The sequence below is a fragment of the Anas platyrhynchos genome, chromosome 5 (genome assembly GCF_047663525.1).
Source record: "Anas platyrhynchos isolate ZD024472 breed Pekin duck chromosome 5, IASCAAS_PekinDuck_T2T, whole genome shotgun sequence".
NCBI lineage: Eukaryota > Metazoa > Chordata > Aves > Anseriformes > Anatidae > Anas > Anas platyrhynchos.
Genome location: NC_092591.1, coordinates 23,004,492 through 23,031,524, shown reverse-complemented (window position 1 = coordinate 23,031,524; position 27,033 = coordinate 23,004,492). Strand labels below are relative to the sequence as shown.

General features: G+C 39.2%; 1 protein-coding gene across 1 annotated transcript in view; it reads right to left on the bottom strand.

The window, feature by feature from the left end:
- Positions 1-27,033, bottom strand: part of SPTLC2 (serine palmitoyltransferase long chain base subunit 2) — a 68,270-nt gene that overhangs the window by 10,167 nt on the left and 31,070 nt on the right. The window lies entirely within an intron of this gene.

The window sequence follows — 27,033 nt, the reverse complement described above, 5'->3', positions numbered from 1 at the left end:
CAGCAGCTGGCTTTCTTGGCAGTACGCAGCTTCATTTTAAGACCACTCAAAGAAGGCTTGCTCAGACACCACCCTGCCAATTGTTCTCAAATAGGAGTTGTGCAACAATTCTGGTAACATCCTTTAATCTAGGAAACTGGAATGTGATGACCTTCAGGGAGGGAAGAAAGGGAGGATTACTGGAACTGAATTCTTCAAAAGGCTAGAAAACTAGAACCCCTTATCACAGCAACTGATCTGAAGTCCCTTATGGGCCCCGTAAATAGCTTAAACCAGCTACTGGCAGACCTATGCTGGAATTAGAGTATTAACTAATAACTTATCCTCTGCTTTTGTACCCTTTTACAAGTTTACTGCAGTCATAACAAGATTGCTCTTGTAATTTAGTAAAACACTTCCTTGCTTGTAGCAGTCAGGACATCATTTAATCTAAAGCCCACATTTATGCCCTGAAGCACATGCTGCCATAGTATCAGAAGTAAGGGTCACACGCCAGCTAAGGGGGGAAACTCTCCCTTTACAGCCCTCAGCTCAGAGCTGTAGTTGTGTGGATTCAGCAGAGAACAAAGCAAGAACAGAGAAAAGAAATGCAGCAATTGCCTGTGCTTGGGTAGCTAAGGTGAGCTCAGTATTTATAGCTGACAGAAGAGGAATGTGCTTTTACTTGACACAGCCTTATACCAGTCCACAATGACAACAGTCACTTTAAACTGCCTTGGCTCACTTCCATACCAAGGTTTTGCCCTACACGTAAGTGCAGAAGCACAGCAGACTTGGTGCAGAGCTGCAGCTCTCCTACGCCAAGTGCTAGTAACCAAGCATCAACTCCTGTATCAGCAGCAGCTTTGCTGAGAAAGCTACCAAGAACTCCTCTCAGACCTTTGCACTGCCCATAACACCATGGTTATCATCAACTCTGCGTGGCCAAGAATGCCAGATAGATGCTTTCGCATTTATAAACTCTAAGCAAATTACTTGCCCATGCTGTCAAGTGCAGTTACCTCAGGCTTCTAGAGTTTCTGCAGCAGAAGCATTCAGTGCCACAAGCTGGACCAATACAGTGGGGAATGGCTTAATGACTGTAGCATTTTTATCATTCTTCAAATATTTAGCACATACCTCCACAATATGAATAGCAATTTTTGCCCACTTCTAAGCAAGCTTCAGATGATGGTGTTTCTGGATTTGCACTGAGGGACAACGTATCTACTCTTTTGATATTTTACAGTAAATGAAGAATGGCATATCACATCTTATCAATACATAAGGAGACAAGTAATAATAAAACAATATAGCTAGTGTCTTCCTGGGGGGAAAAAATCCACTCAGTTATGAATCTGAAGGGGCCTGGGAAGTAAATCAGGACCTTTGCCACGAGAGATTCCCAGAGGTGAGAAGAATGATACATCACTTGTGACTGCCTCTGCTTTAAAAGTCACATCACTCAAACAAACATAAGTTACAGTGGAAAAAGAATCTAGGAGATACTTAATAAAGGATTTATTTGAGAATTTTGAAGCAGAAATTAAGTTGATACTTACCTTAGTTATATGCAGAATAAAAAAAAAGTTTGCACATTCCACCATGCCAAACCTAAACTGCTCTTGCAATGGGTGCTTTACCAGTGAGACAGGTGAACAAAGATGGCTAAACATTTAGCCACGCTGCTCTTCATGTCATAGAAATTTACGCTTACACTAGGCAGCCGAATACAAGGACTTGTACTACCTCTCTATTTCACACCAAAAATCATCCCAACAAAGAACAAAGCTGCCCTAGCATTTGTGGAAAAGACTCTGCTAACAAAGATCTAGTATTTGTATTGTTCCTGTCATCTATTAAGGCTGACGAATAAGCTATCATAGATGATATTGGACTCAAACGAAAATTTAGTCCAACTAGGATGTATTTGCTTTTTCCCTTCTTCTTGTGATCTCAAAGCAGTAATGGGAGGGCAATCACGAATCTGTCCTAGACAATGCAACACCTCATCAGCAAGGCTTCTTGAGAAATAAAAGGCATGTTGCATTGTACACAAACTGCCTACCAGCTGACACAGCACTCTTAGAGGGGCAAACCAACTTCAGCTGGGGAAAAAATAAACAAAACCCCCACAAGTGGGATTTTATCCTCTCATCACACTAGGGATCACTGTCACCTGGATCTAAAACAAAGATACTTGGAGGAATACAAGAGAAGCTAAATGCTTAAATTTTGAGTTAACTCTTATAGAGGCTTCAAAGCACATAGGTCATCTTTAAAAAGGGTTCCTGAGCAGTGAAATGCATTTGTATGCTCAAGCTGCAGTACAGTGCTAATTAGTGAACAGATACCTGTTCAATTCAAAGTGTCACATTAGATGGCTATCACAACTTTACTATACACTTGTTCATTAACTAGTTTTATAGTTCTTCAATGCAGTTTTCACCTTGCAGTTTTAATTCAACCCCTTTTTTTTTTTTTGTTGCCGACGCTGTCATGGTTAAGATGAGCAGTTTCATGCCTTTATCTTACATGCTGGTGACAGCTAACATCTTCAGTTTTAATGATTTAATGGAAAACTTGGAATAAAAGAAAACTCTTGATATGAACAGACTGCTATTCATTACATGCATAACCATCCCACTTGTGATATTTATTGCCCCAAGTACTCGGTTTCGCTGTAACTGCTCAAGCTGTAATATAACGGAATGTTCTCAGTTCCAGTTTCTATTATGTGAGTAACAAAATTCAAACATTTACTAGCAGATATTTCTAAGATTTCTGTGAAATCCCATGATGATGCAACTCTGATAATAGCACACTGCCTCTAAGAAGAATCAGTAAGTGTCTAACAAGAAATATGTTTTATTAAGAAGACTGGCAGCAGCATATTAAGGACATCAGTACAGTTACCAGCTAGAAGTAAAGATTAGAGCACATTAATCTTGATATCAAATCCATAAGGTCTCTGAGATGGAAATACTCCATTAATTCTTAGCACAGGAGTTACTTTCAATCTCTATTGTAATTTGTTTCATATTTTTCAAGCTTGTCCCACCTTATAAACGCTTGCTAGTGCAGAGGTGTTGGAGGTGAGCAGCACTAAGCCACTTACTGACAGATGGACCATTCCTGATTTGCAGCCCCGTCATTTCTCTTCACATAGCTTATTTAAGTCAAGAAAGGGGTTTACCCCAGAGTAAGTTTACCCTGACAAAAATACCACAGCTTTACTTGTGTAAGGATAACCTCAGCAGGAGTACTCTGCTAGGTCTATTGATTCTGCAGGACTCTACCTGGGCTGGCTTTTATCCTCCTCTTCTCCTGGTGGCCACAAGCTAGGGAATTTAATAAAACTTTCCTCCCATGTATAAATGTTTTCCCAAGATTAAACAATTTAATTTTCTGATCTCTTAACAAAAATAAAATAAGCTAACTAAAAGGAAGCACTCAGTCAAATAAAAGTTATTGTGCAGATTATGGTAACTGGGGAGGGGAAACGTGCATGTGTACACGTGTCAAAAAACATCAAAGAAGCAGATCTCAACCTCCTTTAGGAAACACCACGGAAAAGCATTTTATAACCCAAACAGTAACGTTTACTGACTGTTGTTAGTAACAACAGAGCCTCCATATCCTTGCATGGAATAAAAAGAACTAGCAGAAAGGGTACGTTCTGCAGCACCCACCATCATTTCAAAATGACATGGCTGATCTACGACCCGGTTTTACGGAAATCTTTGACTACGCAGCTTACTAACATTTTTACCAGACGTGTACGTAATTTAAAGATCACAAAAAATAGTAGGATGTCCAGCCATTGCTGAAAACAGAAAAAAGCCACAATTCATTATGCAGACAGAACAAAGTGATGCCATCACATCCTGCTCCCCAAACAAGAGATAAGGTGGCCAAACACATGCAACATGGAAAGGATATGGATCAGGTTGCAACATTCCTTGTTTGTTTTCCTGAGAGCATCAGCATCAATGACCAAAGATAAAGCATTATTTCATTAGCATAGAGGCTCTTCTCCCTGTATGCTTCTATCAACGGGACAGACAAGAAAAAAAGTGATAATTTCTACTTCAGAAAGCGTGTGGCTTTGGACATTTGGAACTATTTAAATCAAAGTAAGCTGGTGATGAAAACTTGGTTACATATATCATTCTCCAGAAGTTTGTTTCTTCAAATCAGAATGATGCTATAATATATTCAAGCTTGTAAATTTTTCCACGTTAAAATCCCCTTGTTTTTACAAAGGCTTATACTTCCATTCTGTTTATTATTCCTACATTTCTGTCTTTTGGTTGGCTGTTGCAGTGGAAGACATAATTCAGCATACTCTGTTTTGGAAACAAGCATTTTTCAAATCTCAACCAGGAATTCAATATTCTTCTGCTGATTTAACAGATTCTCCACTAAGCTTTCAGAAGCTAAGTTATTTCCCAAGGGCTTATGAAGATCTTTTGCAACGTCAACATAATAATTCAAGTTGTTTTCTGGACACTGTAGTTGTAAATACCTCATCATTATAACACACAACAGACAACTTTTTAAGTAGGCATAAAGGCATAATTTTTTTCCCTGCAATGAAGATATTTTTCACAGAAGGTATAGAAAACTGCCTCTTCAATGCTTCTTCTGAAAAACACAAGTCAAGCATGACTTGAGATAACATTTGCACAATCAAAGACCAACATGTTTTTAGATTTGCCAAGTGGTAGAAAGGAGAAGCACGAGTTAAGAACATCTGACTGGGAACACGGGTCAGATTCAAAACAAGGTAGTACCTATTTATTGGAGTACTACAGCCAGGAAGGTGAGAACTAGAAGAAGGAGAGAGAGATTTTAAAGTAAAGAACATTAACACTGAGCAAAACTCCAGTTCGATACTGATTAAATGCCACTTTTATCTTCCAAGGAAAAGTTGCACAAAGAGTGTGATGCTGTTAAAACGCTGTAATTGATGTTTAAGGACCTGTGATAACAGTATCTGCTAGAGTTAATTTTAAGAGGTTTGTAACATAACCTGTCACAAAGACTTGTAACATGAACTCACATCCCAGGGCAGACAGTGGGAAACCAAGATCGATTCACATGGACAATCCCATCAGAGGCCCTCACCTACACAGAGCCAGGAGGGTCGCCCCCCTACAGCAATCTACTCTGTTTTTCAGCCCCCTGAAACCAACATTTTCGCTGGTTTCTACTAAGAGATTATGCTATAAAAACTAATGAAAAAGAATCAGAGTGAAAACTTTATTATACACACACATCGGTTTCGTACCTTTCAGCATACTTTTCTTATCTCACTGTTTAAGTTGTAGGGACAAGGTGACTCCACACGTATCAACCTGCTTCCTCTGAGTTTGTGCTCACAAACACTGCACTGCTGCCAATATTTGCAATAAGAAGTTCAGATCCTTCGCTTCAGACGATGTCTGAAGATTTTCATTACAGATCTACAGAAAGTATTATACACAATTATACTATGCAATCTGAGATTGCACAGAGACATTAAAATGTGGAAGTCAAAATGCTACATTCCCACAGATTTGCTTTATAAAGCATCGGTTCGCACAGGCAAATGCCAAGAGAACCTGGGAAAACAATGAGGAACTTTTAAAAGGAAGTAATTAGCATCATCCTTTAATCCAGTGCTACAACGTGCATTACTGTTTAACAGCTCAAACACTAGTTTTTAGCGAACAAAACCAGAAACTCACTAGATTTTTCCACAGCTCTGCTGGGTGATTCAGGTTTAAAAGCAACTTGGAAATGGGAACTGGGCTTTACGGGAAGAGCCCGAGCAGCCTCCACTAGGGGCCACTGCTACATAAAGGGAGCCTGGAGCCATGCTCAGGTCCTGCAGCTGTGTCCTGAGCAGCCTGCCAGGAAGCTCTCCCCCCAAACCTCCACCACATCTCCAGCACATCACCGTAGAGCCACGCTTAACGCGGCCGGGAGACGATGCGAGCACTGGGGAACCGCTAACTGGGGTGGACAGCTGAGTCAAGTTATTTATTCTTCTGACACACTTGCATGCTTCCCAAGTTCACCACTCAGGAGATAAACTACAAATAACGTGGGAGGAGAAGGCTTGTTTAAGAGCCAGCACACTTGAAAGCATGCAATAGGAAATCAAAAGACTGCTGTGAGCTCATGTTTGTTGGCCACATGGCAGCAGCATTAGCGGCAATTTATTTTAGGAGAAGCAGTGAAGGGCTTGGCTCGTGACCATTCCAAGTTAACCCCATGCCTATGGTTTTGTAACAAGATTGTATGCAGGGGATTTGCCTGGATTACACGAGTGCGCCGAGTATGGAGCCAATGCAGAGGTGAGGGCGAAACGCTCTGTCCTTTAAAGGAGAGGAGAAAACAGTTAAATCTGATTTAAAAGAAAAAAAAAACGTTGGTGAAGCCAAAGAGATTAAGAAATGGAAAAAGGAGAAAAGAAAAATGATGGCTGATGTTCTTGGCATTGAAAGGTCTCTGAAAAACAAAATTTATGCTAATGCTAAGTATCTGTCACTGCATTTGCTATTAAGCTAAACAGTTCCAGTGGAGTTTAAAAGCATGACAAAAAACAGCTGGGTGCCTGTATTGTGTACTCATTGAGTTTATATATACTGGTGAGATTGAAGCCTTTGGCATATTCCAAAGCCCAGAGGAATATTTTTATATTTGCACTTTCCGATTTTGCCTGTAACTCCTGGCTGTGCTCAGAGAACGCCAAGGCAGCCTGTTCGCACCACAAACTTCATCATAACGAGATGCAGTTCTCACCATGAACAGATCATGTCTGTTAATGAGAATGGAAAAATTTGATCCGCTAAAGAACTTCAATTTAAAATCCACAGGTTTAAACAGGTTTTAAAAGAACTCTGGTGATGTGTTATGGCGGCACTTCCCCAGTTTCCCAGAAACTCTACATTGGTGATCACGGAGGAGCCTGACTGAGCAGGTTGCACATGCCTCAAAACATCATAAGGAAGTATCGTCTGTTTGGTTATTTTTTTTTAGCCAATTAGATGGTACTTCTATTAATTTTATTAAGTCTGATTTCTTCATATCTCCCTGATCTGTGTATCATTTAAACTGTCAGTTCTTTAGAACAGTCTATCTCTGTACAGCAGCAACCACGTAACCTTAGTTCATGTCCAAGGTGTTCAGAGATATGACAAAAAGATGCTACAAAACAACATGCCAATAAAATCAGCTAAAGTGGCCACTTGCCCATGTACAACCATGACAATATTATGCCTATTTTGATTATTATTATTCATCTTTTGCCTCAAACAGCAGGCTTTATTATCTGAGCAGAGACACTTTGAAGCAAGATACATGCTTAAAAGAGTCCAGCATGAATAAATATTTTAAGGAACAGCAGTATTAAAAAGCAATCGATTTAATTTAGGCAACATTTGCCAAACCAGAGGGGAGCACTTTTCTACAAGAAAATCCCTTTTATAAGAGCCTGAAAATTCAGGCTTTAAGCAACGGAGAGTAAATCAGTACAACATGACTGATGTCAGACCCACAAAAACAAGATGGGTTAACAGACCATCCTGCCTCAAACCTGGCCAGAGCTGGCTCCTCAAACCACCAGTTTAAGAACAGCATAAAAAAAAACACATTCAGTAATAGACACAAAAGGAGTAAGTTCCATTAGAAACACAAAATTTGAAAATTATTAACCTTTAGTCATTAAAGTGAGATTAAAAATCTTTTCGCCTAGACTCAACTCAGTACCGTTTTTATACAAATGAACAGCCAACAAAAAGCAGCAACAACTAACAACAGGGCTTTGGGACTAGAAAAGTAACATAGGCATAAACTCCAGCTGTGAATTTTTACCACTACCATGTGGCAGATCAGGATTCACACTTATTAACCACTTACGGGCTGTCTACCACCCCCAAGAGTACATATAATTTCTGCACATAGATGAACTAGGTACACCAGTGTTTAGAAGTATATCCCATCTACTTCATAGCTCCTTTCCATGGCAGTGGAAGGCATCTCATATACCAAGGCTCTACCTGAAGCAAGAGGCTGAAAAGGTTTTTCATGTTGAAATTTAAGTTACAAGAATGAAAATGTTTTACTAATAACAAAATTCTTTATTTTGTCTGCATGTATATTTAATCTTCTGGGTACACCAACGTTATTGGTAATCAACTGTTATACTTTGTCTTTGCAGTAAGCACAGCTATATAGCAACCTGCATCTTCCCAGTGTGACTGAAATGAAGTTAATGTTCAGCCTAATACATGTTCTCTATCATCTTTTAATATCTTACCAAATTATACAGTTAAGGACTCAAAGGGAAGTTACGCATGAGAATAACACATCCTCAAGTACTTACATTCCTCAAAAACAGTCTGTCTACACATCTACAATGTAGAAGACTAAGCACTCCCTACCATTACAATGAGCCAACAGTGGGTCCGAGTCGTTAAGGTGTGAACATAGGGCTGCTTTATGAAGTGTAGCATCATTACCAGATGCTGCATCACTGGCAGTGATTTTGATGAAGTTGCAACAAACATGAGGTGACTGACCTACAGGCATTAGAAATACAGTTTTACTTAGCTCAGGAGATGTCAGAATATTTTACCCAATTATGCCTCTGCTACTAGAAGACAATCTTCTGTAGCTAATCCCAACAGTCTGTGGATAGACCAGAGCCACCGATAAACTGTCTTGGACAAAACTTTAATAAAGCAGGCTTGTAAGGTAGATGAAGAGAGATTTTTTACAAGGGCATGTATTGATAAGACAAGGGGTAAATGCTTTAAAGTTAAAGAGGGTAGATTGAGATTAGACATTAGGAAGAAATTCTTATTCTTCACTATGAGACGGAACAGGTTGCCCAGAGCAGCTGTGGATGCCCCATTTCTGGGGGTGGTCAAGGCCAGGCTGGATGGGGCTTTGGGCCTAGTGGGAGGTGTTCCTGCCCATGGCAGGGAGGTTGGAACTAGATGGTCTCAAAGGTCCCTCCCAACTCAACCCCACCCATTCTACTTTTCTATGATCATCATGAAGAAACTATTAGCAAATGTCGTGAGTTGTGCAGCTATAGGAAGATGACCAGAACAGGAATCACAAAATGCTTTGCGCTGAAATCCTCATAGAAGGGCATAAAAACAAACTTACACTGAAGAGACACCTAATAAAAATCACAATTTGCCTTAGATTTTTTTTTCCACCAAAGGAAATATTTTCAGTGTATTGCTTTTGGTACTTCAGAGTTACAGGGTGACAGAACACAAAGGAGGGCATCTTGAAGACATAAGTGGCTAAGACAGATGCAAGAAACCTGTCTAGACAATGGGTAGATTTGGAAGACAGCAACCAAACAGCTCTGCCAGATGTGCTGATCTAGGGACATTTAATAACCTGTCACAAAACAGACTTGGCAGAATGAGGTTGTCCCACTGAATCCTGCCTGCTAATTAGCACATCCTTCGTGAGCATAGCAGAAGTGTTCTAAACAGGAATATCACTCAACTCCACGCAGACATTCCTTGTGTTTTCATGAGCAAAACCTGAGTTATTTGCAATCAGATCTGTATCTACTATATCTATATAGATAAATGTAGATATATTTAATATATCTACAGCCTATGCAAGAAATGAAATGCAGAATTATCCTTGCCAGCCCATGTCTAGTAAGATGGCTACTGCCACATAGTATTGACTTGTCAGAAACCATCAGAAGAAATCTGGTCAAAGGACAACTCAGGTTCCCTCACCACAGTTTGGAAACATGCACAAGTAAACACAGACATAAAACAGCCATGAAGCAGCAGGAATTGATATCATTAAGAAGTGTCATTGCAAATCACAAGGACAATTACTCTGGAGCCAACCGCACTGCAGTTTTCCTTCATAGGCCAACAGCACTGGAAAAGGTATTTGTGGAATATAAAAGGAGCACTACAGGTTTATTATATCCTATATAAAAAAATAAGTGCCCCAAGGTGCTGAAAAAAGGGTGTTATTGTTCTCCGAGGTATCACTTTCACTTTTCACAGAATTCTTTGATTTGGAAGAGATGTCTTGAACTTATCTAGTCCAATCCCCACCCCTGCTCAAGGAGGGTCACCTAGAGCAGGTTACCCAGGACAACATCCAGTTGTGTTTTGGCTACATTGCTGGATGGAGACTCTATAACCTCAAAAACCAGTTCAGTTCCAGTGTTTGACCACCCTCAAACTTCAGTTTTCAGAAACTGACTACCTCATTCTCTTTAATAAACCCTAAAATGATCTGAGAGTTATCATTTATTAGATACAGAAAACAGTTAAAATCACCCATGTTAATTCATTTCCATGTACTTGTGGCTTGTACTTTAAGTCACCTCCCACAATAGGTGTTAAAATTGCAAGCCTATAATTTTGACAGACTGGTAATAATGAGCACTCTGCAGGACTTTTGCTCATCAACATGCTGCACATCAGCATGAGGCATCAAGCACAAATGGCTGGAAGCTGCTGAGGTATTTTGCCTGCAAAAGGTGAAGGCCCAAGCTGCCAAACCCCAAAATAATACACATCCGCTTCTTATATACCTTGGCAGCCAAAGAGTGAGTCAAATTTGCCAGGGCACTTTCCTCATTATGCATAAAATGCTTGACTGAATTTTAGTTACTGCTCAACATGGCTTCAGTTATTTTAACCTGTGGCCAATCCCCACATGAATGTCCAAACTGCTTAGCCACAGAAATAACAAGCATAGCAAAGTCAGGTTCAAAGTGTTTTCTCTTCACATCTAAATCTAAGATAAATGTTATTCATGCCACACTGTGCAAATATATCTGCAAGGACTTCAGCTCTAAAAATAGAAGTGGTAGGAAAGTAAGAACTAGTAATGAGTGTTATTACTGTTACCTTTGCCCAAGCAAAAAAAAATAAAATACTAAAATGCTTTGCAAAACTAGTTGATGATACTTTCCTCTGCAGCAATTAGCCTCATAAAAGGTATCAACAGAACTCAGCAAGAAAAAAAATTCAGCGTGGTGTTGTTGTGATTATTACTTAAAGCACATACAGCAAATGGAGAGAATTTGTGGCAAAAGAATTGAGAATCACATACTGAAATAAAAGAAATCTGGAAGTGGACAGCAGCCAACATTCTCAACACATCAGACACTACAGTAAGTCTCACATTCAGTGTGCTCCACTCCTAAGTGTTTAACCCCACCTTAGAGTGGGGCTATAATTTAGATATTATGAGAACCAAAGCTGCCTCTCCTCTCCAAGACCCTTGCAGACATTTCTGTTTAACAATCATCATTGGCTCAGACATATTTTTTGGCCAGAGCACAGAACTGAGCTTGAATGTATCACATAATTAGGCAGGTTAGAAGAAATAACACTTTGGCTGGGACAGCAAGAAAGAGAAATAGCTGCCAGGAGGACCAATTAGCTAGCAAGCTGCCTAATATCACTCTAAACTTTTACTTATAGATGCAAACTGACTACTTGGCAAGTTTTCAGGAAAGGAACCTACCTCCCTGAAGCTACAGCAACCAACAAGCTTAAGTACTACCACTCCTTGAGGAAAAACCCTTTAATAATTTGCACTTTTCTTACTGCTGGGTGAGAACTACAGAAATAGTCCTTGGGTGGTAAAGTACAGTAAATGGTGCCAATTACACTTGAAGTACACAAGACTTTCATCACCAGTTATTCCAGCTCTCCCTCGACAGATAAAAGAATTGAACCTGCAGCAAGAATTAGCTGCTGAAAAATCCCATGCACTACCTTGCCTTCTGAAGCTTTCCCTCAGAGGTACATTTAAGAGACTTAAAAAGAAGCAAAAGCTTTTTGACCAATGACAGGGGAATACGTCATTTTCATAAACAACATATATCTCTTATTTTCTAAGAAGCTGGACATGAAACATTTAAGTCACCGTTGCTACCAAAAAGCTGCCTGCCAGGGCCATGTGATTTATCACAACCAGATGGTGTGTTGTCAGTAAAGGAGGGGCTGCTATCATTCCAGGGCTGAATAATTACCTTCCCTTTGAACCAAGGACAATGTTTTCAATAAAAACCCAAAGCTGTTTAATGCAACTTCCAGTCTGTCAGACTCCTACTGTGCAGCTCCAGGATTCATTAGACTCACAGAAGTGAAGGAGAACACTTGCTAAAAACATAGCACAATTCTCTCATGGAAGAAGACATTGATGGCATACAATTAAAAATAAACATAAAACCTAAAGAGGCATTTTGAATCATCCTTAAAAGCTGTTCACATAGACTTTATCCATCACAAGTTTTACAAGGAAGTTAGCTGTTCTGCATTAAGCGGTCTGTGACTTAGATGGCAATTTAAGTAAACCGTAGAAGATCATCACTGCTCTGGTGTGCAGTCCTTTCTGGCTCTGCAGTATTACATCTCTAAAGCAGAAATAGCAACACTTACTCTTTGAGGAAGACTAGTAAAGGTCCTGAAGTACAAAACTAAAGGCCAGCTAGTAAAACAAGCTAAAAGGACCAACAGCTTTCCCTCACTTCTAGATCAAACCACCACCGGACACATCTGGAAACACACCCCAACTCTGCTTGAGTAACTCGGAGATCTGGACCTTGCAGTGTAATTAAGCAAGTTATAGTACAACCAAACAGTACCTTGACTTTGAGCAATGCAAGAGACTGGATGAATTTCATTACATACTAAATTGCCCCTAGAGCTTCAAACTCTGCCAAATAAAAAGCAGTAATTATCTGAACACTCAAAGCAGTCTGCTTCCAAGCCAAATTTTGACTTCTGGCTTCCCCTTCTTTCAACGGTACATATTTAATGAAGTGGTTAAGAAACACATCCTCTTTTCACAAGAGCAGAACATTTTGTTCATCTTGGAAAGCTATAGTAAGTAACAGGCCTGGGAAATGAAAGGTGAACTGCAAGCCCAAGTTTGACCATTTCTAGGAACTGCATGTAACAGAACAGAATGGAAATGTTCACGTAGTTTTAATTCTAGGATGGCAAACAAAATATCTTGAAAGTGTTAGTGAAAGATGGCTTAGCCCAACTCACTCCTGAGAAGTCCTCTAACCAAGATCAAATCAACATGTTTTTATCATCTTACAGCAGTTGCCTAAAGGATGCTACTCAGATTCTGTTTTACTTTACGTATGAATTACAGCCTTTGAAGACAGACCCACACACAAAAAAAGAGGAAAATACAGAAGAAAAGATACCAAAACTGAAAAACACTGACGACTTTCCACACATCTCAACTGACTCACATTTCTGTACATCATCTCCAGTAACTAGTCTGTGGCTGATGGCTTACCACCCAGAAGACTATAACTAATCAAAAAAGGGGGGAAAAAGACAAAAACACAAGATCTCTCACTCCTCTAAGAAGCAGTTATGTGCAAGAACAAAAACCTTTGCAGGGAAAAAAAGTTGTATCCTTCTATATATGAAGAGGCAAGGGGTGATTTTACCTTAGGATAGTAGGGTCTTGATTAGTCTTTATCAATGAATACATTCAATGGGGGCGTAATACAGAGGCAAACACTAATAAGCTTCCATAGAAACAGAAATATAGAATTACTTCTGTGAAGACTTTAACTCTTCTCAGAGTTTGAGCATTACTTGTACCTGTGCATTAGTTTTTAACGAAAATTTTGCAGGCTACCCCAAAGACCGCTCAAAGTTGTATGCCAACCCATACTGGGAATGCACAGATACTCACAAGGTAAGGGCCACTGTTCATTTTCCAACACATGCTGGCTAAATAGTCTTACCTTGATAATTAATCATTTATAGTGTTCTTGTTTTGTACTATAGTGTTGTCTCAAGCTCTGCTGTATTACACACAGTCTACTAAAAAAATCTTCTGAGATCCCCACCAGCTATAAAGCATTGGTGGTGCCACTGCTATTAAAGCTATTTTAATGGGAAAGTAATGAAAAGTTAAGTACATACCGCATTGTCAGAAACAAAGCAAGCCAGTCAATCAAGCTAAAGGTAACTGAAGCAGTTTATTGTTATACAAAGAAAACGTTTTCAGAACTATCAATATTAATTAGTGCATGTTAGTTACAAAAGGACGCAAAGAAGCACAGGCTATGCAGATGATAAGCTGCTAATTATGTCATCACTTACACCAGGGCAGAACTGCATAAATATATGATTATATATAAAGACTATACATGACTAAAGAAGTGATGCCAGTTTCTAATTAACACTATATTAAATAACTAACAACAAATATGTCTGAACAGACTTGCTGTAGGTTTTGCTATGGCTTTCTTTCAGTTTGCACTGTATATTTCCTACTTAATCTGCATTTTCTAAAGCCAGTAATCCATGTTATTAATTGAAACTCCCTGATCCTTCTTGCCACACAGTTGGCATGATATTTGTATTGAGATGTCACTAAATTAAACAAGGAAAACATAACACAATGCAATTTTGCTAAGCTAAGTCCAGTGAACTTCAGTAGAGCTCTGGGGAGTTCAGACTTCTAAAAGCTCCACTGGTTTATGAAATCATGGGTATAAAAATAGAATTTTCAAAAAAAAATTAAAATATTTTCAGCATTGTGATAAAGAACAGCCGATAACTCGTTCTCAAAATTTGTCAATGTGTTCTTCAAATCTCTCTCATTCAAAATATTATTCCAAAATAGGAACAACACAATTCTTTGGTACAGTACAGCCAAAAGACAGGATTATTTGTAATTTAATATGGAAACATTTCAGCTGTCATAATACCAGGATAATTCCTATGTAACCCTGGCATTCAAGACATGCCATATATTTGTCACTGAAGCAAGTGCATTTTTTTGCCCTTATATATGGTCCATTGGATGATATGCTGCTCAGAACAGTACCCCACTCCCACGCATTTGCTCTCATGTTACCAAAGAGATTATTGGCCCTCTGAATCTAGAGCTTGTAAATCACACCATTTCTTTCCACAAGGCACCATACCGTCCTCTGGAGTTCACAGCTAAAGGGACTCCAACAGCCTATTCTGGCTGTGAACGATTCAGAAAAAAAAATATGCTCAAATTTGTAACCCCTTTAAAGAAAGATAGTAAGAACCATGGGGTTTGGAGCAGTAACCTTCACAAGGTTTAATACTTGGGCTACAGTGCTGCTTTTTTTCTTGAATTGAAAAGCTGCCCTTTACTTCTATATAGATAAGAAAGAGACACACACCAGGGATAGGGAGCCATTAGCATCTCAGACTCCCTGTGTGATAATTAGAGGAAATGATTTGCTGACCTCAAGCAGTCTTTGAAGTCTGCAAAAGGAGTAGCCAAAGAAAAGGGAGGGATTATTCAGCACAATATACCATCCCTTAGGTCTGCCTCTGCAAGAAGTTTTGCTGCACTGATTCTTCTGTCAAAATCTAGAAATACCTGGGCTGCCAAAAAATGTGAAGTTACAGGCAGTGTTCGAGGACTGCAGAGAAGAGTTTACATACCAGTGTTTTATCTTATCCTAATTGCTTTGCAGAAGCCTGAATAAACACTAAAAAAACCCTATAGATCTGTTTAAAGAACTCAGCATGATCCCATTCACATTTACACTAACTTTTATTTTATGTAAACTAGGATGCAAACTAAAACGAATTGCTCACATTGCTTATTATCAGCAGCACACAGATTTTAAAGGTACACAAATTACCAAATACTAGATACATATTGCCGTAAGTAATCTGCGTTAGCTATGTAAGAGAACCACATCCTCAAAACATGCCAACAACTTGTATTTATTCCAAGAACTCAGTCTCAAGAAGTGGGAGAGCATAATATAATCTTTACATTTCTATGCATATTAAAGAAACGTTTTTTAAAGACTTGTGAAAGTACTTTCTGCTGACAAACTTGCTGTTGCCACCAGGTTCCTTAAAGATTGCAAGAATACAAGAATCAAGTTTAGCCTGTATGTGCTTAATTTTTATTTTTTTTCTTTTTCAGTAGTAACTACCATGTTGTATCAGGTCAGAAATCACCCTAGAAATAGCAGATGTCTACTTTTGCAGAGTGTTTTTCAACTTTTTCAAGTTCACACAATGGAGAAAAATACCCTACACTTTTCCCTTATGTTCAGTGCGAACTCTTCAAGGGAAATCCACCTAGATAGAAGCAAGAGAATGTGTTTGGTCAAGTATTGTCCATTGATTGTACATTGATCTTGTCCAAGGCAAAGAAAAACAAAAGATAAAACTCCTATTGCCTGCTGTGAATGTCTGTCAGAAACACACAAGCCCCATTCCACAGAAAGGAAAATTCAAGATAATGCCTGGTCTGATAGAACTGATCAAAAACCAACATCAGAATACCAACAGTATTTTAGCATAAAAAAGAGCAAGAACGTGATAGCATGTGTCTGGGTGTCTAACTAAGACTAAACACAAAGCCATTTCACATACAAAAGACTTCATGGGAAGAACAACTCAGCTGCATGGCCACATCTCCTTTGCTGATGTTTAAATCCTGTACATAACGCACTGGGCTCCTGAAGGGGGCCAGTAGCAGTCAGGGTCACCCTAACTCCATCTCCGTATGTCATCACATGTTTTTTCATGAAGAACTTTTCCAGGAGCTTAATTTCTACTGAAAACAGCTTATTTCCAGAATATTATAACTAAATAGAGTAGCTATGCAGACAGCATCAAGTAACTGTCCTACAAGAAAAATTGAGAACAAAAAAAAAAGTCACACTATTAGCTCAGCAGATCCTTCAGCTAGTGTCAGAATGAAGCTAAGGAACGGCAGCATTGCCTGAAGCAAGTCAATTCTTTCTTCCACAGGTGAATCTAAAAAGTAATTTGTGAGTCACAGTGAAACATTTCACAAAAGTAGCATTTTTCCATGATTGTGTTATGTTTAGCAGTTCATTCATGTTTAACTACACTTTGTTAACTGACTCTTGTTACACAGCTGAAATTCACTGCATCCTAATAGTTATGATTTACAGACATCTTTATTTTGAATACAAAAAGCATAGGTTCAGATAGATCAATAGTTTTAAAGAATGTATTAAGGGCTATCACTCCAGAGCGAAGAAATTAAGTTTGTGTTGCCTGGGTATATGTAATTATCTAATTCTGTATATTAACTGCTGCAAGGCTCTGTGGGACTAGTATTAACACTACTTACAAACAAGAAATGCATAGTCATGAAAATAACATTCGGACACTGCAAAGACAGCTGTAAATATCCCGCTTGACAGCTATTCTTGTGCCTTGCTGAGACAAAAGGGAAGAGAAATGTTTGCTGATCAGACTGTTCTTCTAATCATGATGCCTCTACAGTAAAGAGGAGAAAAACAGAAGAAACCTACAGTTTCAGGAAAAAATAACTTGCCAGGCTAATGGGATTCTAGAGAAAAGATATATAATTTTAAAACTTTTTCTTTTGGTACCTTGGACACCAGAACTTAAAACACACATCTCTGCTCTTAAAACCTCATGAATAAGGCAAAGCATCAGTGAAGAAGAAGCAGAAGGAAACAGAATCAAACCTTTGTAGAACACAAATTGGTTGGCAGGCCTTTATGGCTAAAGTCGCCAAGAGAAAGAACATCAGGAACACATACAAACACCACATTTCTTTACAAGCTAAGGAATGTGCAAGCTTTGACAAAGCATGTTATATAAAGGATGTTTATAATCGACATCCATGGAGACAGTTCAGTAGCTTTACAACATAGCAACGAGTGCTAACTATATTTACCATCTGTTTTGTGCAGACTGTTTTCTACAGTGGAAGCCAGTATCAAAGCTAATTATTCTTTGGGATTTTAAACGGCAACACAAGCAGGATGAGAAATGCTCTTGGCCTTCACAGTACAAGAGAAGATGATCAAGGGTATGGCCTCTTCATGCTTTTCAACCAGGAGGATGTATTGCAAATAAATTGGTAGTCACCGAGGTTAAACTAACATTACTAACTGCCTTTACTCATTGTAAAACATCACGAAGACATGAAATACCATACAGAACCAGACGGACTATCACCTCTGGCTGAATATCTGCCATAAGAACAACCCGTCAGCCCACTTCCACGTTGCAAGACATCTACAATCAAAATGAAAGATACATTCAGTAAGGAACATGTATTCAATTTTAGCTTAAGTGTTAGAAGAACAAAAGCGAGAGCATTCTAAGAAATCCTTTTATCTCCAAAGCTCACTTACAGTTGGGCCAATATAAAGTTTCTTCTGAACTGTCCACCTCAGAGAGGACAAAAGCTGCTGTACTGCTGTATATTGCTAGTGGCATTGCTGCCATGCTACTGTTATGCTGGAGCTCATTCTACATCTATAGCACAGATGTTATCTACTTATATTACAGCATTAGAAATAGTGTAAGCTACATTATTTTTCACCTGAAAGTACACAAAAAGCTGTACTGCACACCACCTTTTCCAAGGCACAGTGCTCAAGTTTAGTAGGTCCGATCTACATAGACATTGATGTAAAGAAAAAGGCACGAGAAACACTCCACATCAGATATCATTATTATAAGAAAAACACAAATGTGCATGGATTGTACAGGCCTCATTGCCACATGTTAACCTACATTCGAACCTGAAGGGAAGTCACTGAGCATTTACAACTAATTTAGAAAAAAATCTTTGTGATAGGATCTTCCCAAATTCCCCTGTATCAGCCTTTGAACAACCCTTTAATCTTGCTGAGTACATCAAGAACTTGGATAATCTACGTGTTTTCCCCGTTGCCTCCTGCCTTTTTGTACTGACGCTGTTCTACCTGCTTCCCCTCTCAGACCCATTCCCCTCAGTGCCTCTGCTGCTGCTTCAGCAGAAATCAGTTCATCAGCTTCTGACCTTTTTCAGACCTGCAGGACACAATTTAAAACACTGCTTCATCTAAAAGAGCTGGCCACCATTCAATACATTAATTTTGCTATTCAAGGTACGCCTGTGTGATGCTTCTAGGAGATAATAAAACTTCACACTAAGAAGAATTTAGACATATAACTGAAGTGGCTCATCTATCCTGTTACAAATTTAACCTGAACTGCTCCTTTTGCAAATAATTTCAGTACCTCTCATCTTTCAAATGTACTTTTTCCTTCTGTAAGCAATAAGATCACTACTGATACTGAGGGCATCTCAAATAGGTCTGTTGAGCTAAGACTCTGTGATATTTGAGAAAAATCAAAAAACAAGAAGAGAGACAATGACAATGTAAAATGAACAAATGAATCCAAGACTTTGTTTTGTGTAACAGTTCTAGCAGTGAAGTTGCACAGTAAGCATACTCTGTACCATGTGGCTGCCAAGGACTATTTTCTTTGCTGAGATTTAACAGAGTAGACACAATCTCAAATGTGGTTTTGACTTTCACAAAATTGAACTTGTAAAAGAATCAAGCTTCACTGTGTCCAGACAAACAGCAAAGCTATTCTTTTCATGTGAATTAAAAAGTACAAGAACAGTCTTCAGGGAAAAGACTCCCAGTGGAATAGTTTGTAGAGTTTTAGGGAGAGGGCATTACTTATCAACAGTATGAACATTTAGTCTGAGAATATACTTATTTAGCCATTAAGGCAGATCTAAGGCAGCCATAAACATTGGAATACTGTCTTCTGGCCAAGCTGAACAGAAATTAGCTCCACAAAGAAATGATATCAGGAGCATTACGAAACAGGTTCCACGTGCTTGAGATAATAACAACACGAAGTTGTTTCATCCTACAGAAAGTAGGCTCTTACCAGTAACTGATAATGTAAAATACTATGAAAAGAACATTGTGTTACCACTTACTCTGAAAATCCAGGAAAAACTGGTGGACAGATCACTTCTACTGACAGTCTCTTGGTAGAAGGATCAATCAAGGTATAAGGAGAGTGAACAGAAGAGTCCTAAATACCTACTTTTTCTCAGGGGTATTAGATGGGACACCATGCAATGGAGCACAGTGGATGTGTATAGCCGATAAGTTCATCTAATAATCAAAGCTACGGCCTGCAAATCTGCCACCGCGTCAGAGCCATGTCTACTTGTGTGTCTGTTACAGCAGCCATAACTGTCCTACTCCAGGACACTCAGATTTACTCTAAAAGTCTGCAACACTTTCAACAGAAACAGTGGTGAGCATTCCCATGTTAGTAAGTTGTATTTGGCAAGCAGCTCCTGGTAGCCTGCCACCTGGAACTGCACCGAGGTGGAAGAGTAGGCTTTGTGCCTGAAAAGGCCCAAACCCTAGAGGCCTCGTCTCAGCTGTGACTTTTATAGACTTGCTTTTCCTGTGCTGCTATATTTTCCAAGGATCCTAGAGAGATCAAAGCTCTGCATATAAAATCCACAACCGTCTCTGCAATGCCAGGTCCTGAACAAAAAAAGCAACTTGTCAGTAACATAGCAATGACCCTAGAAAAGACAATTTATTCACTAAGGATCGAAGGTACTCAGTGTTCTGCTTCCAGCTCTTGGTATAGTTACTCTGCGAACGTATCACATCTGTTTGCACAGATGACTTACTTCTGAAGATGTTAGTAGCAGGGTAAATGAGTTCTCCACTAGCCATTCAGGGCCTGATTTGTGTAACACATTTATACAATACAAAGTTGACTAGTAGGAAGGCCAGCTTAGAAGTCTGAAAAAGTTTCACAACAATTTTACTATTGTTGTTGGTGTTTTTAAACCCCAAACAGTAGCCATAAATGAACAGCTAAGAACCCTTAGGAACTGCTAGCCAACATGAGCATGAGAAGCGATCATGTTCTGTAATGTATTTCCCCCGTGCAAACAGCCTTGCACCTGCAACTTTTCCACTAAGCAACACTTGGGTAACAACCTGCTTGTTAATACAAGCTTATCCATGGCAGCAAGAAACCCTACAGGTTTATTTATCTTGTTCTTCACAAGCCAATTCATCCTCAGCTGAACCCTACTGTTGAACTTATACTACAGCAGAACCTGAATGATCTCCACATTGTCTCAAATCACTACATTGGCTCTTAAAACACATTAATTGGCATGAATGTTTTCCAGCCAGCTCCTCCCTTCAAAGATTAAATCTGTACTATCTAATAACATTTCTTAATTCTGGGACATTAGCAAACTTCTGTACACCAGTAGGAGTTTAAGTACACATCTTAGATTGTCCAGATTGTTCATGTTTGGCAATTTGCAGCAGATCAACTACAATGAAGTGAAATGGCATGAGTTGACATGGTGCCAGTCACATTTTACATCAAAACTTCAGAAAATAGGTGAAGATGGCATTTCAACTGGTCTGTCAGACCCGACATAATTTAATATACCCACTTACAGAAAGGCTGTCAGTTACAGGTATGTTTCTGAAGAAGCTAGAGCCATTTACATTATGTGCACTTCACAGATTGAAGTTTTCCACATCTATACATTACATACACTGTAACAGCAGTAAATTTTATTTATTTATATATACATACACACACACTTTTCTACGTAGAAAATTGCTGCAGTTTCAAGGACTGTTGATAGACAGTGGTGCTTATGCAAGGACTACTGATAGACAGCGGCGCTTATGCAGGTCATTCGGGTATTTAAAAACAAAAAACCTCTGCTCTAGTAAATTATGTGTCATACTGTGAACCATGAGCTCAATTTTGCACTAGCCCAAAGAGCACGCATCACCTTATTCAGGGTTACTTCTGTTCAAATGCTTTATTTTGACATTCATTCTAAGAAACATTTTTGTCACGCTGCTGCTGACAACATATGCTAGTGAGCTGCTGCCCAGTATTTTCTCCTTTCGCAGTATGAGCTGTATACTAGAAATGTACTGTAGAAGTGTGGCACCTCAAGTGTTAGAGAGGAAAAAGATAGCCATGCATTTCATGTCAAATGTAGTGTACAAAATAAAGTGAAATTACTTCAGCAAAGCCACATTCCTAGTTATATTTCTGCTGTTAGAGATCAGTGTTTAGGCTACGCAGATAGAGAATGACAGCTTGCACCTGAACAGAAATAGCACGAACTGGAACATTATTAGAACAAAGCGTGTGTACAGTTATAAAGCTTTACAAGCCCTTGTACAAACACCACCCACAATGTTGATTAAAGTCCAGAAGAGGCACTGAAGAATTCTCACATTCCAATGCAAAACACAAAGGGTACAGCTCTCTTAGTGTCTGTAAACAGTCTTCAAAGCACCAAGGCTGAAGGATTTCTCCTTCCTAGCCCAGGTTAAAGCAATTTTTCTGGAGGCTTGCCACGCACTGTGGGAGGGAGCAAGGGATGCAGCAACAAGCTGGATTTAAAAGATCCCCAGCTGGAAGCACAAATACAGAGAGTGATGTTTAAAACTGTCAGTCCCCTGGAGAGAAGCAGGAAACTCTCTTTATGACCCCCAGAGTATTTGTTTTTCCAACAGTTTCCCAGCTCAGCTTGAGATCCTCAAGGGCAGCAACAAAAAAAGTTTTCACTTTGCTCAAATTAGTTTTGACTGGTCCCCGGGTTCCCAAGGTGATAATTTAACACCTCATTAACAAGTGCATTATTGGAGGAAATTCAAATGAACCGATTTTAATGCTAATTGAATGTTTTCAACCTCAGCCTGCACAAGGAGTATTTATTCCCCTTTTGAGTAGAACAGCAGCCACTGCTTCTATTTGCACATCTACTGTTAGCAATGACAAGGGACAAACTTCATTTACAAATATACTGTAAACAATGTAAAATTCTATACCAAGTTATATAGGGTCAACTGTTCTTTCATGACTACTTACTTTTTATATTTGCATATACTTATGGCTGATCTTCAGAAGGAAAAGAGGATTATTTATTTTCACAGAATACCTGACTTGAAGAAACCTACTGATGAGGCAGCTGAGTTAACTATAGAGGTCATATGTTCACTTGAGGGCCTGATTAACCACACAGAGGTTAGAACACTAATTGCAGTCTCTCTTCCCCTAGAATTTACGCAGACCAGGCTTAGTTCTGTTTCCAAGATGCTTCTCCCAGTGCATATTAACAGTATAACAATGACCCAGCCTTCTGAACTGGTGTTAGGCTCGGTTCTCTGCCAACACAGCTGTGCATCCTTATTCCTGTTGGCTATAATTGGTTTAACTACCTCTTCTGATTTAACTCACTCAAGTTTATTCCATGCAGCAATGGCAAGATTAGAAATCAACTTTTTTTTTTTAAACTTAAAATTGACCAGATATACTACAAGCTTTTCATTTCTGAGGTGCTAAGAGGTCAAATCCCTATCCAGCTATGTGCAGTTAACTGCCTAGCCTTCAAAAATCAGTTGTTTCTGACAGTTTAGCAGCTGGGATGAATATGCAACTTTCACCTCCATTGCCTGCACCATTAGAGCTATGCAGGATAACAAACTTCAATTTCTATACAGTGCTGCAGCCAATGTTCAAACAAATTTGAAGTGTCATCTTGTGCCCTGCCTCTCCACTACTAATTCTATACATGCTATTTTAGTATTGCACTGTTTGAGTGTGGGATATTTCTCTCCTGAAAATGAGACAGTCAACAGTAAGCTTGTTATAAGCATCAATGTACATATTTACTATTATTAAGTTAATGCCCACGGACACGGAAGGAAGAAGATCACCTATTTTACAAGCTATTATCAAATGCAGCTTTAGATCAAACTTAAAGCACTCCTAGATTTAATGCTCACCTTCAGCTTTTAATACACCGGAAAGCAAACTAAGCTTCATCTCTGAAGGAGGTTAACCAGTCCCTAGACCGGTTTCATCTTGCATGTTTTGATTTGCCCATGTCTCAGTCTGGTTACTTTATGATTTTTTCCCATTTGCCCCCAGCAATGTTATCAGGGCAACAAACAGGCTGGGTCCTGAACACCAACAATACAAGCAGAACCCCATTTGCACAGAAGATACTGCTAGCTCTTACGCAAGTGGCAGAATGGAGCCGACCAACCTGCCTGTCCTACTGAGTTTGTAACAGTGAAAAATCCAGCTTTCAACTCAAATCAAACAACTGAGGCTGAAAAATTCATCAAGGCAAATTAAGTACTTAATATCATAAAACCTAACAATGTCTAATTTACCAGGACAAGCATCGAGCTGGGTCATTTTCCCCACAGTCAATTTAAATAACCCGAACAACACATGAATGGTAACAATCAAGCAGCCCGCTGCTACACATTTCCAGAGCCCCATTCCAGGAATCAATTTTGTCATCCTTGTGTATACTGACTGTGACCCCCAAAAAGCTGCTTATTTTGTCTTTTTTTAATTACTATTATTGTTAAGAAAGCCTGTTCATCTATAAAACCATCTACAGTTCATTCATCTTTGTGACTGAAAACAGAGAAAGAAAGCATCCACTGAACTGCTGACAAGCTTCTGCAACACTTGCCTGTTCAGCTATATTGACTTTGAAGTGGAGAACCAGCTCAAAAAATTCACTCTTGTTGAAAGAATGAACAGTAGAAGGGCTGAGGTTGGTAGGGACCTCTGAAGATCATGTAGTCCAGCCCCCCTCTTTGGGCAACCTGTTCCAGTGCACTGTCACCCTCACGGTAAAGAAATGCCCTCAAAGAAGTCTTCCCCATCTCTTCTATTCACACTAGTCTACTATATATCAAAGTCAAATGCGATGATATGTGAATTATCCATGTATACTGTCACTGGAGAGTTCCCTGAAGACATGCTGCGTGCCCAAGATGTTCACCACACTTGAGAATGGTTCTGCTGAAGAAGTTGGCAAACTGAGCACAAATCATGTATGCTTTGTTCAAGACCATGCAACGGTCTTCAAGCCAAGTAAGTGCAAGAGAAGTAATGCCACGCAAAACAGGAGAAACATACAACACTGAGCCAATAGTGTAGAGGACTTTCAGAAGCAGTACTGGGAGTATCAATACCAAGAACCCATGAGATGGCTCTGCCATCACTTCAGCTGTTGAACTGTTTTTTGTAGTCTGGGGCAAGCAACATACTTGTATTCATGTATAAATATGTTCCCATATCTGTCTTCAGAGAGACTGAGGTTTGCTAGTCACTTACATGCATCAACAGCACCTAGAATTACCAGAGCAGTTTGAACAGAAATCACGACACAAGAGGCCACTGTCCCAGTCCAGGTGGCACTCTGGCATGCTATCAGTCCTACGTTCTCTGAGAACAGCCACTTAGCTTTTCATAGCATCTGTATTTTGTCTGTGCTGCCTCTTACAAATACCTTACTTAGTCACTGGCAGCTTGCTAGAAAGATCTGAAAGTAGATATTTTTCTTTTATAGTTATGCAAAGTTTTAGTAACTACAGTGCTTTACACTTTAAGGTCAGAGCCTCCACATATTTCACTAGATTCAGAAATAGTGTAAAATGAAGAAATTCAAAAGAAATACTTTATTATTCCAAATTAATACATAAAAAATCTTTTGTCCTCAAACGAATTACTTTCTGCTACTTATTCTCCATCTACAGACCATCTCAATCTGATACCACAATTTCCAGAGGCTTGATGTCATGGAGAAAGGTTACTTTTATGAATAGTATGTGGTGAAAAGAAACAAGTAGACAAAGTAGCCACAAAGACTGTTTTCAAGCAAGCATTCCTGAGGTCATTAAAAGAGTTAGCTGTGAATCAACACAGGGTTGGGAGCTAGCTGATGTCTACTGTTCTGACTCCAGCTCCAACTCCTGTGCCATTGGAAAATCATTGTCCTTGCTTAGTTTACTTTCATCCATTAGTTCAGCTTGACTAATTTGAAAGCAGTAAAGTTTTTGTAATACTTGGTTGATTCAGAGCTGCTTACCAGTGACCCAGCTTAACACTATTTCTCTGCTTGTTTGCCTTCCACATTTAACACCTCTCACCAGCACTACTCTACTTTAGACTTACTTGTGGTCAAACAGATTGCAGACAGCAGTCCTTCAAAGCCCCAACCCGTAATTCCACAGAATCAAGAGACATTTTTCAGCAAAAGCCCTTAAACAAGGAAAAGATTTGGTCTTGCTGTCACTAAGCAGCTGCTCAATTCACACAATTACACTTCAGTCGACTTCATCTGAAGAAAATGCCTATGAAGTACTACTACCTTTAAGTCTCTAAGAATTTAAAAAAACAAACAAACAAACAAACAACAAAACATGACTGGGAAACAGAACAGCACAAAAAAAAGGAACAGAAAAATGCTTTCAGGCAGGGATCATCCTAGGAGGTGCCTAGATTAGCTGAAGGATGGGTTAGATAATTAAGACAGACCGTAAGACTTACACGATAGCTGTAGCTGAGAAACCCTGACTATGAGTAGATGGGACTTTGGCTTCGCATTTTGGCTTTCTTGTAGAGAAAAAAACAAACAATAAAATTCACACAAATGTGAAATACAGAGGCTTCTTTGAAATGACACAGCTTTCAAACACTAAAAATATATATATTTTTTTTAATAGAAAGAATGGCTAGGACTTCGGGTACTCCTTAGCACCAAACTTGTATATAGCTTGACATGCATACTGAGAACATAACAAAAAGGCATTTTGAGTTTAAGGCATTTTTTGCCAGATTGGTTCCTGATCTGGTTCTCTTTTCAGCTGAGATGGATTTTGATGTCGGAATAGCAGGAGAAAAGCCTGGAGTGGAAGTTGCTTCCATTCTCACAGCTTGAATGAGCATTACATTGCAGCCTCGGAAAGGGGCAAAAATGCCTTAGTTTTCAAACCTTAGTTTGTAACTGGTTTCTGTTTGGAATATTCACATTCCTTGCTTCCCACTTCATTAAGCAAAACAGATATTGGAAGAAACCCAAAACAAGCAACGCTTGAGTAGACCACAAACTCTTGGCAAATCTTTAGCTAGAAAGAGCTCTGTCATTTTTAAGAAGATGGCAAAACCCAGCTCTCTGGCACAACTTTTCACGTCGTTTGAAGCTTGGTTAATATCTGTTCTGAGGGCACTACTGGGGACAATGCTTGGCAGGTACAGGTAACTCACATCAACTAAATGGTAGCACAGACACAAGCTGCTGCCTGGCTGTACTTGCCTCATGAATGACTTCTCTATTGAGCAACCACCAACACCTATTGCTGCCACTAAGCCTCTTCTCAGATAA